This window comes from Leucopleurus acutus (assembly GCF_964270905.1).
Source record: "Leucopleurus acutus genome assembly, chromosome: 6".
Classification (NCBI taxonomy): Eukaryota; Metazoa; Chordata; class Mammalia; order Artiodactyla; family Delphinidae; genus Leucopleurus; species Leucopleurus acutus.
This window is the reverse complement of record NC_139149.1, coordinates 71,734,673-71,748,827: the sequence shown is the minus strand read 5'-3', so window position 1 is coordinate 71,748,827 and position 14,155 is coordinate 71,734,673. Positions and strand designations below refer to the sequence as shown.

General features: G+C 36.3%; 1 protein-coding gene across 2 annotated transcripts in view; it reads right to left on the bottom strand.

The window, feature by feature from the left end:
- The window catches only part of ZC3H15 (zinc finger CCCH-type containing 15), a 62,299-nt gene that overhangs the window by 18,328 nt on the left and 29,816 nt on the right, over window positions 1-14,155 (bottom strand). Inside the window, exons 12-13 of one of the 2 annotated variants that reach the window (XR_014326284.1) lie at window positions 2,968-3,025; window positions 83-129 (exon numbers count right to left, since the gene is read on the bottom strand). The gene's annotated coding sequence lies outside the window, so the exon portion shown is untranslated. Of the gene's footprint in view, window positions 1-82; window positions 130-2,967; window positions 3,026-14,155 lie in introns of those variants that run through there. The other variant, XR_014326283.1, reaches the window with a different exon arrangement.

Sequence of the window (14,155 nt, the reverse complement as noted above, 5' to 3'; positions counted from 1 at the left end):
ACAAGCCTGAGAGTTAAAAACTCCAGGGGGACCCAGTCATCAGCAGGTCCCCACAATTTTGTGAGTTTTATCTCCAGGAGCTTGACCTGGTTCTTGCAGTGAATATCAGAGGAAAATTTGCTTGGGTTTCTGGAAGGAGGAGGAGAAAAGAAATCATTTTGAAATACGTAAGAGCATTTTTTTCTTAACAAGTCCTGCCCATAAGAGAAACTATTTTACAGAGCCTAAACTACTGAGATTTTATCAGAAGGGAAATACCCAAGTCTAGCCCATTCTAGCTTTCCACGTGGGAGAAAGGAAATACCCAATCCCAATTCCTTTTAGCCTTCCATGTGAGAGAAGGGAAGTAGCTAACTCCATCTCCCTCTAGCCATTCTGTCCCACCTGGGGGAAAACACTGAGACACACTTGTGAAGTTCACAGTTCAGAGGCACAGGCTCTCTGAAAGACTGAGACCTGAGAACACTTTCCCTTCCCCCACACCTTACTACCACATTACTAAAGGTCTATTTACCACAGTGCCTTTTAACCAATATATTATGTCTGGTTATAAAGGCAAAACATGCAGTTTGAAGACAGCAAGCACTAGAACTAGACTCAGATATTGCAGGGATGTTGGAATAATCAGACCAGGAATTTAAAACAACTATGATTAATATGCTAATTAAGGGCTCTAACAAATAAAGTAGACAGCATGCAAGAACAGATGGACAATGTAAGCAGAGAGATGGAAATTCTAAGAAAGAATAAAAAGGAAATACTAGAGATAAAAAAAGCTGTAATGGAAATGAGGAGTGCCTTTGATGGGCTTATGGGTAGACAGGACACAGCTCAGAAAAGGATCTCTGTGCTTGAGCATATGTTAATAGAAATCTCCAAAACTGAAAAGGAAACAGAAGACTTTAAAAAAAGACAAAAAAACCCCAGAACAGAATATCCAAGAACTGTGGGACAATGATAAAAGGGGTAACATACACATAATGGGAATACTAGGAGGAGAAGAAAGAAAGAATTGAAAGAAGGGACATCACAAAATATCCCATGAACATTTTAAGGATAATTATGCCCTTCACAAAAATTAATTCAAAATGCATCATATAGAAATGTAAAATACAAAAATTATAAAACTCCTAGAAGATAACATAGCAGAAAACCTAGATGATCTCTGATATGGCAATTACTTTTTAGATGTAACACCAAAGGCATGATCCATGAAAGAAAGAATTATAAGGTAGAGTTCATTAAAATTAAAAGCTTCTGCTCTGCAAAAGACAATGTCAAGAAAATGAGAAGACAAGCCTTAGAGTGGGAGAAAATATTTCCAAAAGACATATCTGTAAAGGACGGTTTTCCAAAATATACAAAGAACTCTTAAAACTCAACAATAAGAAAATCAACAACTGCATTGAAAAATGAGCCAAAGACCTGAACAGACACTCTATCAAAGAATACATACAGATGGCAAATAAGCATATAAAAAGATGCTCAACATCATATGTCATTAGAGAAGTGCAAATTAAAATAACAATGAGATACCACTATACACCTATTAGTTGGGACCAAAATCCAAAACACTAACAACAGCAAATGCTAGTGAAGATGTGGAGCAATAGGAACTGTCATTGCTGGTGGGAATGCAATAGGGTACAGCCACTTTGGCAGACAGTTTGGCAATTTCTGTCAAAACTAAACATGTCTCACCATAAGATCCAACAATTGCACTCCTTGGTATTTACTCAAATGAAATGAAGAGTTGTATCCACACAAAACCTTGCACATAAAGATGTTTACAGCAGCTTGATTCATAGTTGCCAAAACATGGAAGCAACCAAGATGTCCTTCAGTAAGTGAATGGATAAATAAACTGTGGTACATTCAGACAATTGACTATATTCAGTGCTAAAAAGAAATAAATTATCAAGCCGTGAAAAGACATGGAGGAATCTTAAATGCATATTACTAAGTGAAAGAAGCCAATCTGAAGAGGCTACATATTGTATGATTCTAACTATATGCCATTCTAGAATAGGCAAAACTATAGAGACCATAAAAAGATCAGTTGTTGCAAGGGTGGGGTGGGGGTGAGGATATGAATAGGCAGAGCACTGAGGAGTTTTAGAGAATTTGGTTCTGGAAAAGGCAAAACTATGGAGAAGGTAAAAGGATCAGTGGTGCTAGGGTTTGGGGGAGGGAGGGATGAATAGGTGGAACACAGGATTTTTAGGGCAGTGAAACTACTAGGTATAATACTATAGTGGTGGATACATATTATACATATGTCAAAACCCAAAGAATGTAAAACACCAAGAGTGAACCCTAACGTGGACTATGGACTTTGGGTGATACTGATGTGTCAATACAGGTTCATCAATTGTAACAAATACAGCACTCTTGTGTGGGACTTTGATGGTGGGTGAGGCTGTATCTACATGTATGCTCAGTAGACATGTGGGAAACATCTCTATCTTCTGCTCAATTTTGCTGTGCACTAAAACTGCTCTAAAAATAAAGTCAATTTAAAATCAAAACAAAACAGAAACAAAATAAAAAAACCTTCCTGGACCTACATTTGCTTCCAGCTGCCACCTTATTTCTCTGCGCCCTTTAGAGAAAAACTCCTCCAAAGAGTTGCCTGTACTCGCTAGCTGTCTCTATTTCCCCTCTTCCCATCTCTCTTGGATCTATTCCCACCAAGATTTTGCCCTCACTATTCCACTGAAATGTGGTCAATTCTCAGTCCTCATGTTACCTGAAATATGAGCAGCTGTAGACACAGTGATAATTTCATCTTTTTCAATAGACTGACTTCACTTGGTTCCTGGGACATCCATTTTTAATGTCCCCCTTCTCCCCTGTGGGCCACTCTTCCTTAATCTCCTTCGCTGGTTTCCCCTCATATCTCTAAATGCTAAACATTGGAGTGTACTGAGCTCAGTCTTTGGTCTTCTTTGCTGTACCTACACTTACTTTCTTGGTGGTCTCATCCAGACTCATGGCTTTAAATACTATTGATAACCGAGGATGCCTAAAAAAGACAAAAAAAACACACCAATTCATGGGGTTGTAATGAGGATTAAATGAGTTAATGCACACAGGCACTTAAAACTGTCTAGAACACAGTAAGTACTTTATATAATCAGCTAAAAACATGCTGGCTGTCTATTAGGCATCACAAACATCACATGTTTAAAACCAAATTTCCCATTTTTCTCCCTTAAGTTCTCGCTCCTGTAGACCTTCCTAACATCTTTAACTCCTTGCTTCCTATCATATTCCCCATTTAGACTATGAGAAAATCCGGGGGGTTCTACCTTCAAAATATATTCAGAATTCAAACTTTCCCAGTATTTCATCACTATATCCTTGTCCAAGGTACTATTATCTTCTACCTGCTCTATTGAAAATTTGCTGATCTGTCTCCCGGGCTTTCTCTTATTTCCCTTTGGCCTAGTTCAACACAGCAACCAGAGTAAACCTTTTAAAATGTAGGTCAGATCGTGCCATTCCTTTATTCTAAATCCTCCAATGGCTGTGCATCTTACTCAGAGCAAAAGCCAATATCTGTGCAATGGCCTGGGAGGCCCTAGATTAATTGGCTGCTTGCTGCTTCTCTGATTTCATCGCTTACCACTCTGTAGTTCACTCTGCTTCAGCACACTAGCTTCCTTGCTCTTTCTCCAGATATACCAAATACACGCCTTTCGCCATTAATTTTGCATTTGATTTCCCTCTGCCTGGAGTGTCCTTCCACCCGGAAACCTGCTCAATGTCTCTGCTCGTCCCCTCTTGCCTTCTCCAGTATCTCTCGAAGAATTTCCCTCTCCTGCATCATCAGGGCCACTAGGACCTAGCCTGTATATTATGTAAAAACTTCAAAACCAAGTTCTTGATGACATCCTTTGAGCATCTAGATCAAGCCTGGCCTAATGATAGCCCTACTCCTGAGCTGTTATATGAGGCAACCATGCCCTTTAGAGCTTATTACAATATGTGGCAAATAACTTGGAAGGTGTTGTACATAAAAAACATCATCATCATTATTATATTTTAATCATAATTTATTGTTCATATTTTAATGTGGTAGAATTGTATAATGAGTATTAGCAGAAGGAAAACTTTAATTTGTCTAAATAAAGGATGGAGAAATGTATTGCTGGATCTTTCCTTCTGGAGTCATTATTATGTTGTACAACATGAAGAGAAGAGAAAAGAGAGGGGAAGGAGCTGACAGTTATAAACTGTCAGGCTTTGTGCTAAGTGCTTCACATGCATTTTATTCTTCAAAAACTCAGCGTCCCCAGGACAAATCTTTTTCTCCACATTTTACAAATGAGGAATGTTAGAAGGTCAAGGTCATCTAGCTATTAAGGTGAATAGTCAGGATTTGTGACTAGGGCTGTGTTACTCCAAAATCTATTCTCTTGCCATTTTCACCATGCTGGGTTTGGTCTTTAAATCTTTCTCCAATAAATAAGTCCTGTTTATTGAGTCAGTGAGTGAAGCCAGAAACCAAGTGGAAAAAAGAATTCTCTTCAGTCTGCAAATGTCAAGGGTGATAATATGTAGCTGTGTTTTTACCATTGAGCTTAAAATCTTGCAACTCAGGCTTTGTAGAAATATGAGGAAGAAATTACCCATCAGCACTTCTAATGAATTAGAGAATGATAAAATGTTACTGCACAAAGTGACAACATCCCACTTATCTCCTGGAACCCATTCAATGATGGAGAAGGATATGAATCAACTATAAATAGAATATATCGGCTCATCTTTTCTTACCGGATGCAGTGAAATTTAGTATCTAGGGCAAGGGTTGGTTTAAGGGTGCCTCTGAGCTTGCTTTTCAGTGAGCAAGTTTTTTTTGAATAGCATACGTTTAATAAATTATGATTAGTGGACTTCCCTGGTGGTGCAGTGGTTAAGAATCTGCCTGCCAATGCAGGGGACAGGGGTTCAAGCCCTGGTCCGGGAAGATCCCACATGCGGCGGAGCAACTAAGCCCGTGTGCCACAACTACTGAGCCCATGTGCCACAATTACTGAAGCCCGCGTGCCTAGAGCCTGTGCTCTGCAACAAGAGAAGCCACCGCAATGAGAAGCCTGCGCACCACAACAAAGAGTAGCCCCCCGCTCGCCACAACTAGAGAAAGCCCACGTGCAGCAATGAAGACCCAACACAGGCATAAATAAATAAATAAAATTATGATTATTTACTTTTACACTGTGATTTAAATAGTATAACATTAGAAACATTTAAAGAAAGATAATTTGATATTTGTCCCAAAAGAGATTGATTTTAAACTACAGTAAAAAACCTAGTTAATGCATTCAAGTCAACATTATTTATTAAGTGCCTATTTGTGTTCTGAACTCTGCTGGATACTAAGTACAGAGAGCACGGTGTATTCAAACTAGTCCACAGCCCCTAGAAACCCTTGAGGAATCCTTCTTCTTTTTCTCTTTTGTGAGTTAGCAATGCAAAAGCTATTTGGGATGAGCTATATCCCAGGCACAAAGTAGTCATTTAAATGGTTGGCCAGTTCACCTCCTTCATGGAACAAGGAGAACTGAAATAAGGGCAGGGTATTCTTTGTCAATCCGTTTCATAACCAACCTCCATTTAATCCTTTAGATGTCTTCTAAATTAATCTGTCTCACATATTTTTATTGCTATTCTTTGAATCTATGCCAAAATACATTACATATTCCCAGTATTGAGATGCTGAGAAATGGATACAAAAGTTTTCCAATACTGCTTGTGAATACATATATATTTTAAAACTCTACATTTGGGGTTTTTGTTGGGACCACTGTTCTACCAAGGTTTATCGTTGATATTCTACCTGTATTAATATGATATCCACTTTCCTTTTAGAGTCAATGTTCAGTTCATTTGTTGCTAAAGATGTCCTCATCCCCATGAGCATTTTATACTGTGCCAATCAAAACGATATTTTAATCTATATAACATTTGTTTGTTTCTGCTCTCCCAACAATTTGCAATAGCAGCCAATCTCCATTTGGGGCCACCAGTGTGTTACCATGCTTTTCTTTCATATAACAAAGAAGTTGTTCATGGTGTTATATCATACAATTAAAAGATTCCAAGAAAAAGTTTATTCAAGTCCAAATCAGCCACACCTTTCAATACACATATACAGCAGTGTCTGTAAACAGATGAGAAAAACACTTGGCAAACAAGACTCCAATACAGCTGGGGGAGGAGGAGGGATGACACACTGGCTATGAATTTTTACTTCTGAGGCCAAGAGGCCCCTTGTGCCTACACTTCTGTACTCTTCAACCCACTTTGGTTCCAGATTCAAGAAATCCTTACTAATGCTGGCAACCATGCCTTGCTTACATGGTTTCTGGCCATTGGGTGAAGCATCTGATGCTATGAATGTGCTTAGACATGAGGTAATTTTCAGGGACCCTAAGAAGCAAGGAATCATGACTTCTAGGTAAGCTTCTTCTTTCTTCTTTATCCAGTTTTGGGATATACAACTTTTGTCAGTTTGTGGTCTGTGCATAAGTATGGGGGCCAAGGATGGAGTTATGTAAGGAGAGAGAAACATTTCTTCTTTTTATGTTCAAATGTGGGACTCCAAAACGTATGTATAGTAACACCTTCCAATCTGCAGGAAATATTAAGCTCCAATGTATTATTTTGCTATTTTTCAGAAAGAAAAACCTAAGGGAATTGTTGAAAGACTCACACAGTTGATAGAAACTAACTTGAAATTTGGGTAAACTCTGAAAATAAGATATTTTTCATTTTAATATTGAATATATGAAGGAATTCAAGAATAAATTTTGTATATTAATACCAGACATGTATAACTTAATCCATTATTTCAAATTTTTCATTTATCACGTTAATTAGAGATTATTTAATTCTTTTTTTTTCTGGGTTATCTAATTAAATAAATATTAGAGAATTTGGTCAATGTAATTAAATCAAATCTAATTTATGCTCTAAATGGTCTAATGTCTATTGAATTATAAACATATTAGACCGAGACATTAATAATAACTATACTTGAAAGTTATTTTTGAGTAATTCATTAAGAACTGGAGGAGACTGGGGTGAGTGGGATATGCAAGTAAGGGGAAAAATCCACCATTTGGAGATCAAAACCTGGCTCTTTGATGGCATAACACAGTAGAATTAACTTGGCTACTGCTTGGGTTTGATTAAATTGACTGCTAAAGGAGATGACTATCTCTGGTAATATTCAGGACTCAGTAGGCAGCAAAAATTTTTCAGCCATTTTAAGAAGCAGGAGGTGATGAGCTCTTTACTGTGCGGGCTCTTTCTCTATCTCAGGTGTAAAGGCTCACTGTAGGCTTCATTCCCCTGCACAAGCCCCCTCAGTACCTCAGGACTTCAAATCTCACTTTCTAGCCTAATCTAAAGGCCAGAAGTACTAGTTTACTTAAGTCATTAAAAGTCTTAGAAGAATCCAAGAATTGAGCCTATAATATTCCCTTACTTTAAGCAATGTTATTATATTTGACTGTAAACTTGCTTTTGGATTTTTAAGATCCTGAATCTTAATTATGGTTTCCTATGCCTAGAATGCTTTCAACCATGAAATCAGAAATCTCCCACGACCCCTTTTCATGTTCCAATTGTACTGAACTATGATCCACGCTTGCTCACACTTCTGTAGATTTAAAGTATTATTATAAGAAGGTGTCTGTGGGATACCTTCTTGATCTTCTCTCGAGTTAAGCTCTTCCCTCACAGGCTTCCATAGGGCACATGCATATCTCTATTACAATGTATTCAACATTAAAATCATCCATTTATTCTCCCATCTTCCCATGAGACTGGGGTCTTGTGAAGATAGGTGGGTTGTTTTGTTTTGTTTTGTTTCTACCTCTGGTATCCCCTACACCTAGTGTAGTGTATGCACATAGTAGCTGCATAAGTGTTTGCTGAATAAATGAAAAAGTTGAGATGCTTAACAAAGGCACGGAACTAGAGGGATTTGACTACTTTTTCCCCTCCATATTTGACTGAACTAAAGTCATTTCTAAGAAGACACAGCACCCAAGTGGTCCCTTCTCCTATAATGACTTTAAATGAATTACTCTGTAGCAACAAGTTGTCCATGTGAAGCAAGCACAACAGCTTCACACAGTAAATCTATGTATAATGACAGCATGTCGTTCTAACTAAAAAGTTGTTATAAGAACTGTTGTGAGGGAAATGCCATGTGGAGAAGAAACGAATGAGTAGGTCCAGGAATGAAATGAATAGATTCATTAAATGGTTAAGCTTTTGCTTCAGGAGTTCACTGGTATCACTGCATGATCATTTGGATCCCAGGGTTCAGTATTTATTCTGAATGGCTCTGCTGTGCCTTGGCCCAATTAATTCATCTTGCAAATCCATTGCCCAGAAGTAAGCCGTCGAATAGACTCAGATATTCTTCTAGTTAAATCATAGTAATGCCAATTTTCATATTGGTGATCACAATAGCCCCACAGTATATCAGCTATGGTTAAGAATAAAGAACTATTCATAAAATAATACCCTTAAAAATGACTGAGCTTTGATTCTGCTTCTGACACTTATTGGCTATTTGACCTTGGGACATTTTCTTAACCTCTCTGGAACTCAATTACCTTTTATGTAACATAGGGATAATAACACCCAGCTCACATGGTTGTTATGAGGAATATATGAGATGACCAATCAAGTTACAGACAATCAAGGGTACAGACATAAAAACAGATATATAGACCAATGGATCAGAATAGAGAGCCCAGAAATAAACCCTCACGTATATGGCCAGACAATTTGTACAAGACTGAAAAAAGGAAAAGTTGTTGTCTCTGCAACAACAGTGTTGGGAAAACTGGATATCCACAAGCCAAAAGTGATTTGGAAGCTTACCTTATACCATATTAAAAATTAACTCAAAATGGATGAAAAACCTAAACCATAAGGTCTAAAACTGCAACTCCTATAAGAAAACTAGGGGAAAAGCTTCAGGACATTAGATTTGGCAATGATTTCTTGGATATAACATCAAAAGCACAGGCAACAAAAGCAAAAATAGACAAATGGGACTATATCAAACTTAAAAATTCTGCACACCAAAGGAAATAATCAAGAGTGAAAAGGCAACCTACAGAATCGGAGAAAATATTTGCAAATCACATATCTGATAAAGGGCTAATATCCAGAATATATAAGGAACTTCTGTAACTCAACAACAAAAAGCAGATAATTTGACTAAAAAGTGGGCAAAGGACTTGAAATGATAATCCTCCAAAGAAGATATGCAGATGACCAACAAGCATATGAAAAGATGCTCAATATCAATAATCAGTCATAAAAATACAAATCAAAATCACAATGAGATATCACCCACACCCATTAGGATGGCCATTATCAAAAGAACAGAAATAACAAATATTGTCAAGGATGCAGAGAAATTGGAACCCTTGTGCACTGTTGGTGGAAATGTAAAATGGTGTGGCCATTATGGAAAACAGTATGGAGTTTCCTTAAAAAAATAAAAATAGAATTGCTATATGATTAAGCAATCCCACTTCTGGCTATATATACAAAAGAATTCAAAGCAGGATCTTGAAGAGATATTTATACACCCATGTTCATTGCAGCATTATTCACAATAGCCAAGAGGTGGAAACAACCCAAGTGTCCACTGACAGATGAATGGATAAAGAAAATGTGGTATTTACATACAGTGGAATATCATGCAGCCTTTAAAAATAAGGAAATCCTGTCCCATGTTGCAACATCAATGGACCTGGAGGACATTATGCTAAGCAAAGTCATCAGTCTCTCTCTCTCTCTCTCTCTCTCTCTCTCTCTCTCTCACACACACACACAGTATGATTCCACTTATATTAAGCATCTAAAGTCATCAAAATCATAGAAACAAAAAGCAGAAAGGTGGTGGCCCATAGCTTTAGGTAGGGTGAAGGATAAAAGAGGAATTAGTGTTTAATGGGTATAGAGTTTCAGTTTTGCAAGATGAAAAAGTTCTAGAGATCTGTTGCAAAATAACATGAACATACTTAACACTATAGAATTGACGCTTAACAATGGTTAAGATGGTAAATTTAATGTTATGTATTTTGTGTTTTTTCTTTTTTGCCACACACACAGAAAGAAAAAATCTGAAAGTCAAAGGTCTCTGTAATTACATTCCCTTCCTACTACAAACAACTACAAACATACTACATAAACACCATACTACAAAGACAAATATTGTTAACAGGTATACAGTTTTAAAACATTCTTTTTTTTTATTTTAAAGGAATATACAGATATACCCATACATAACTTTTCAGTAGAGTTCTCATACTTGCCTTTTTTCTTTTTAAATACTCAATAGAATATCATGGTCATCTTTTCATGTCAGTAAATGGAAAAATCTACTTGATTCTTTTAAACAACTGCATAATATTTCACTACATGAATGTACCATATTTGGCAAATGTAGTACCATAGTTCTCAGAGACTTCATACATCCAAAAAAATGAGCCCTTTAATGAAAAAAATTTTTTAAATTAACAAATATTCACTGACTAAAAGCACAGCACTGGGGTGTGGGGAAGGCACTATAATGAATGACAGAGTTCCTGTCCTCAAGCAAACAATGCTCTATTATGGAAGCAAAGATACACACACATATAAACAAGGTGGAAAGACATATATATTAATCATCATGTGAATTTTATACCCCCAGTTTGCAGGGAATCAAAGGTAGTTTCAAGGGAATACATCTTCGGAACATTCAAGGATAGGAAGGATTTAGGAATGCGGAGACAGGGAGACTAGAGAAGAGGAAGAGAATATTTCACAAAGTAGAAACAGGTAGATAAGACATACAAAACTACAGTATGTAATAATATAATAGCTACCAGTTCCTCAGTGCCTATGTACTAAGTACTTGGCAAGTACTAAATATCTATGTACTAAGCTACATTCTTTACATATAATACCCCTTTCAGCTTTATAACTGAGAAATAAACATTTTGATCCCCATTTTACTAATGAGGTAACTCAGGATCAGAAAAGTTAAGTAAATATTAACATTGTGAGTTACTTGACTAAAGAAATGATAATACTGCAACATGGATGACCTTAAGGGCATTATGCTGAGTGGAATAAGTCAGACAGAGAAAGACAAATACTGTATGATCTCACTTATATGTGAAATCCAAAAAACCAAAAAAATCCAAACTCACAGAAAAAGAGATTAGATTTGTGTTTGCCAAAGATGGGAGGTGAAAAACTGGATGAAGGTGGGCAGAAGGTACAAACTTCCAGTTATAAGATAAATAAGTACAGAGGGTGTAATGTACAACACAATGACTGTAGTTAACATTGTTGTATGGTATATTTGAAAGTTGTTAAGGGAGTAGATCCTAAGATTTCTCATCACAAGGAAAAAACATTTCCCCCACTTTTTTTGGTATCTATATTAGATGATGGATGTTAACTAACCTTACTGTAATCATTTCACAACATATGTAAGTCAAGTCATTATATTGTACATCTTTTTTTTTTTTTAATATTCTTTTTGGCCATGCCACACAGCATGTGGGGATCTTAGTTCCCCAACCAGGGACTGAACCCATGCCCCCTGCATTGGGAACGCAGAGTCTTAACCACTGGACTGCCAAGGAAGTCCCTACACTGTACATCTTAAATGTATATATTGTTGTATGTCAATTACATCTCAATAAAACTGTAAAAGAAATAATAATGTAAGAGAAGGAAGCTGAGATCAGACTAAAGAAGACTTTGAAGAGCATGCCTGAACATTTACATTCTATTTGGTAGGTAATTTAGAGCCACTGAAGAATTATGAAGGTGGAAGACATGATTAAAACAATGTTGTAAGAAGACAAGTCTGGGAACTAGCAATACTCATATCAGACAAAATAGACTTTAAAACAAAGGCTATAACAAAAGACAAAGAAGGGCATTACATAACGATAAGGGGATCAGTACAAGAAGAGGATATTACACTTGTTAACACACACACACCCAATACAGGATCACCTAAATATATGAAGCAAATACTAACAAATATATAGGGAGAAACTGACAATAATACAATAATAGTAGGAGACTTTAATGCCCCACTGATATCAATGACAGATCTCCAGACAGGAAATAAGGCAAGTGGTCTTAAATGACACAGTAGACCAGGTGGACTTAATTGATATCTACAGGACACTACATTCAAAAACAGCAGAATACACATTCTTTTCAAGTGCACGTGGAACATTCTTCAGGGTAGGTCATATACTAGATAACAAAACAAGCCTCAACAAACTTAAGAGGATAGAAATTGTATCAAGCATTTTTTCCAAGTACAACAGTATGAACTAGAAATCAACTACAGAAAGAAAAACAGGAAAAGAACAAACACATGGAGGCTAAACAACATGCTAATAAAATCTAGTGGATCAACAATGAAATCAAAGAGGGAACCAGAAAACACCTTGAGACAAATGAAACTGAAAACACAATTTTCCAAAATCTATGGGATTCAGAAAAAGCGGGAATTTCATAGTGATAAAGGCCTTCCTCAAGAAACAAGAAAAATCTCAAATAAACAACCTAACCTATCACCTAAAAGAACTGGAAAAAGAACAAGCAAAGCCCAAAGTCAGCAGAAGGAGGGAAATAATATAGATCAGAGAGGAAATAAATAGAGTTTAAAGAAAAACAATAGAAAAGATCATTGAAACCAAAAGCTGTTTTTTAAAATAGATAAACAAAATCAATAAACCTTTAGCCAGGCTCACCAAGAAGAAAAGAGAGGACTTAGATATGAAAGAGCAGAAATAACAACCAATACCACAGAGATACGAAAAACCATACAGGAACACTATGAACAGTTATATGCCAACAAACTGGACAACCTAGAAGAAACGGACAGATTTCTAGAAACATACAGCCTGCCAAGACTGAGTCAAGAAGAAACAGACAATTTGAACAGACCTATCACTAGAAGTGAAATTGAATCTGTAATTTAAAAACTCCCAGCAAACAAAAGTCCACAACTGGACAGCTTCACAGGGGAATTCTACCAAACATATAAAGAAGAACTAATACCTATCCTTCTCAAACTATTCCTAAAAATTGAAGAGGAGGGAATACTCTCAAATTCATTCTACGAGGTCACCATTATGCTGATACCAAAACCAAAGACACTACAAAAAAAGAAAATTACAGGCCAATATCTTTGATGAATATAGATGCAAAAGTCCTCAACAAAATATTAGCAAAGCAAATCCAACAATATATAAAAAGGATCACATAACGTGATCAACTTGGACTCATTCCAGGGTCACAAGGATGGTTCAACATATGCAAATCAATGTGATACACCACATTAACAAAAGAAAGATAAAAATCACTTGATCATCTCAACAGACACAAAAAAAGAATTTGACAAAATTCAACATCCATTAATGATAAAAATTCTCATCAAAGTGGGTATAGAGGGAACATATCCCAATAATAAAGGCCATTTATGACAAACCCACAGCCAAAATAACAGTGAAAAGCTGAAAGCCTTCCCTCTAAATTCAGGAATAAAACAATGATGCCCACTCTTATTGCTTCAATTTAACATAGTATTGGAAGTCCAGCCACATTAATCATACAAGAAAAAGAAATAAAATGTATCCAAATTGGAAGGGAAGAGGTAAAACTGTCACTATTTGCAGATGACATGATACTCTATATAGAGAACCCTAAAGTCTCCATCCAAAAAGTATTAGAACTAATAAATGAATTCAGCAAGGTTGCAGGACACAAGATTAATATACAGAAATCTGGTGTGTTTCTATACACTAATAATGAAATATCAGAATGAGAAAAAAATTTTAAATCCCATTTAAAATCACATTAAAAATGCCTAGGAATAAATTTAACTAAGCTGGTGAAAGACCTATGCTCTGAAAACTATAAAATATTGATGAAGGAAATTGAAGATGATTCAAAGAAATGGAAAGATATCTTGTGCTCTTGGGTTTGAAGAATTAATATTATTAAAATGGCCATACTACCCAAAGCAAGCAATCTACAGTTTTAATGCAATTCCTATCAAAATACCCAAGACATTTTTCACAGAACTAGGACAAAT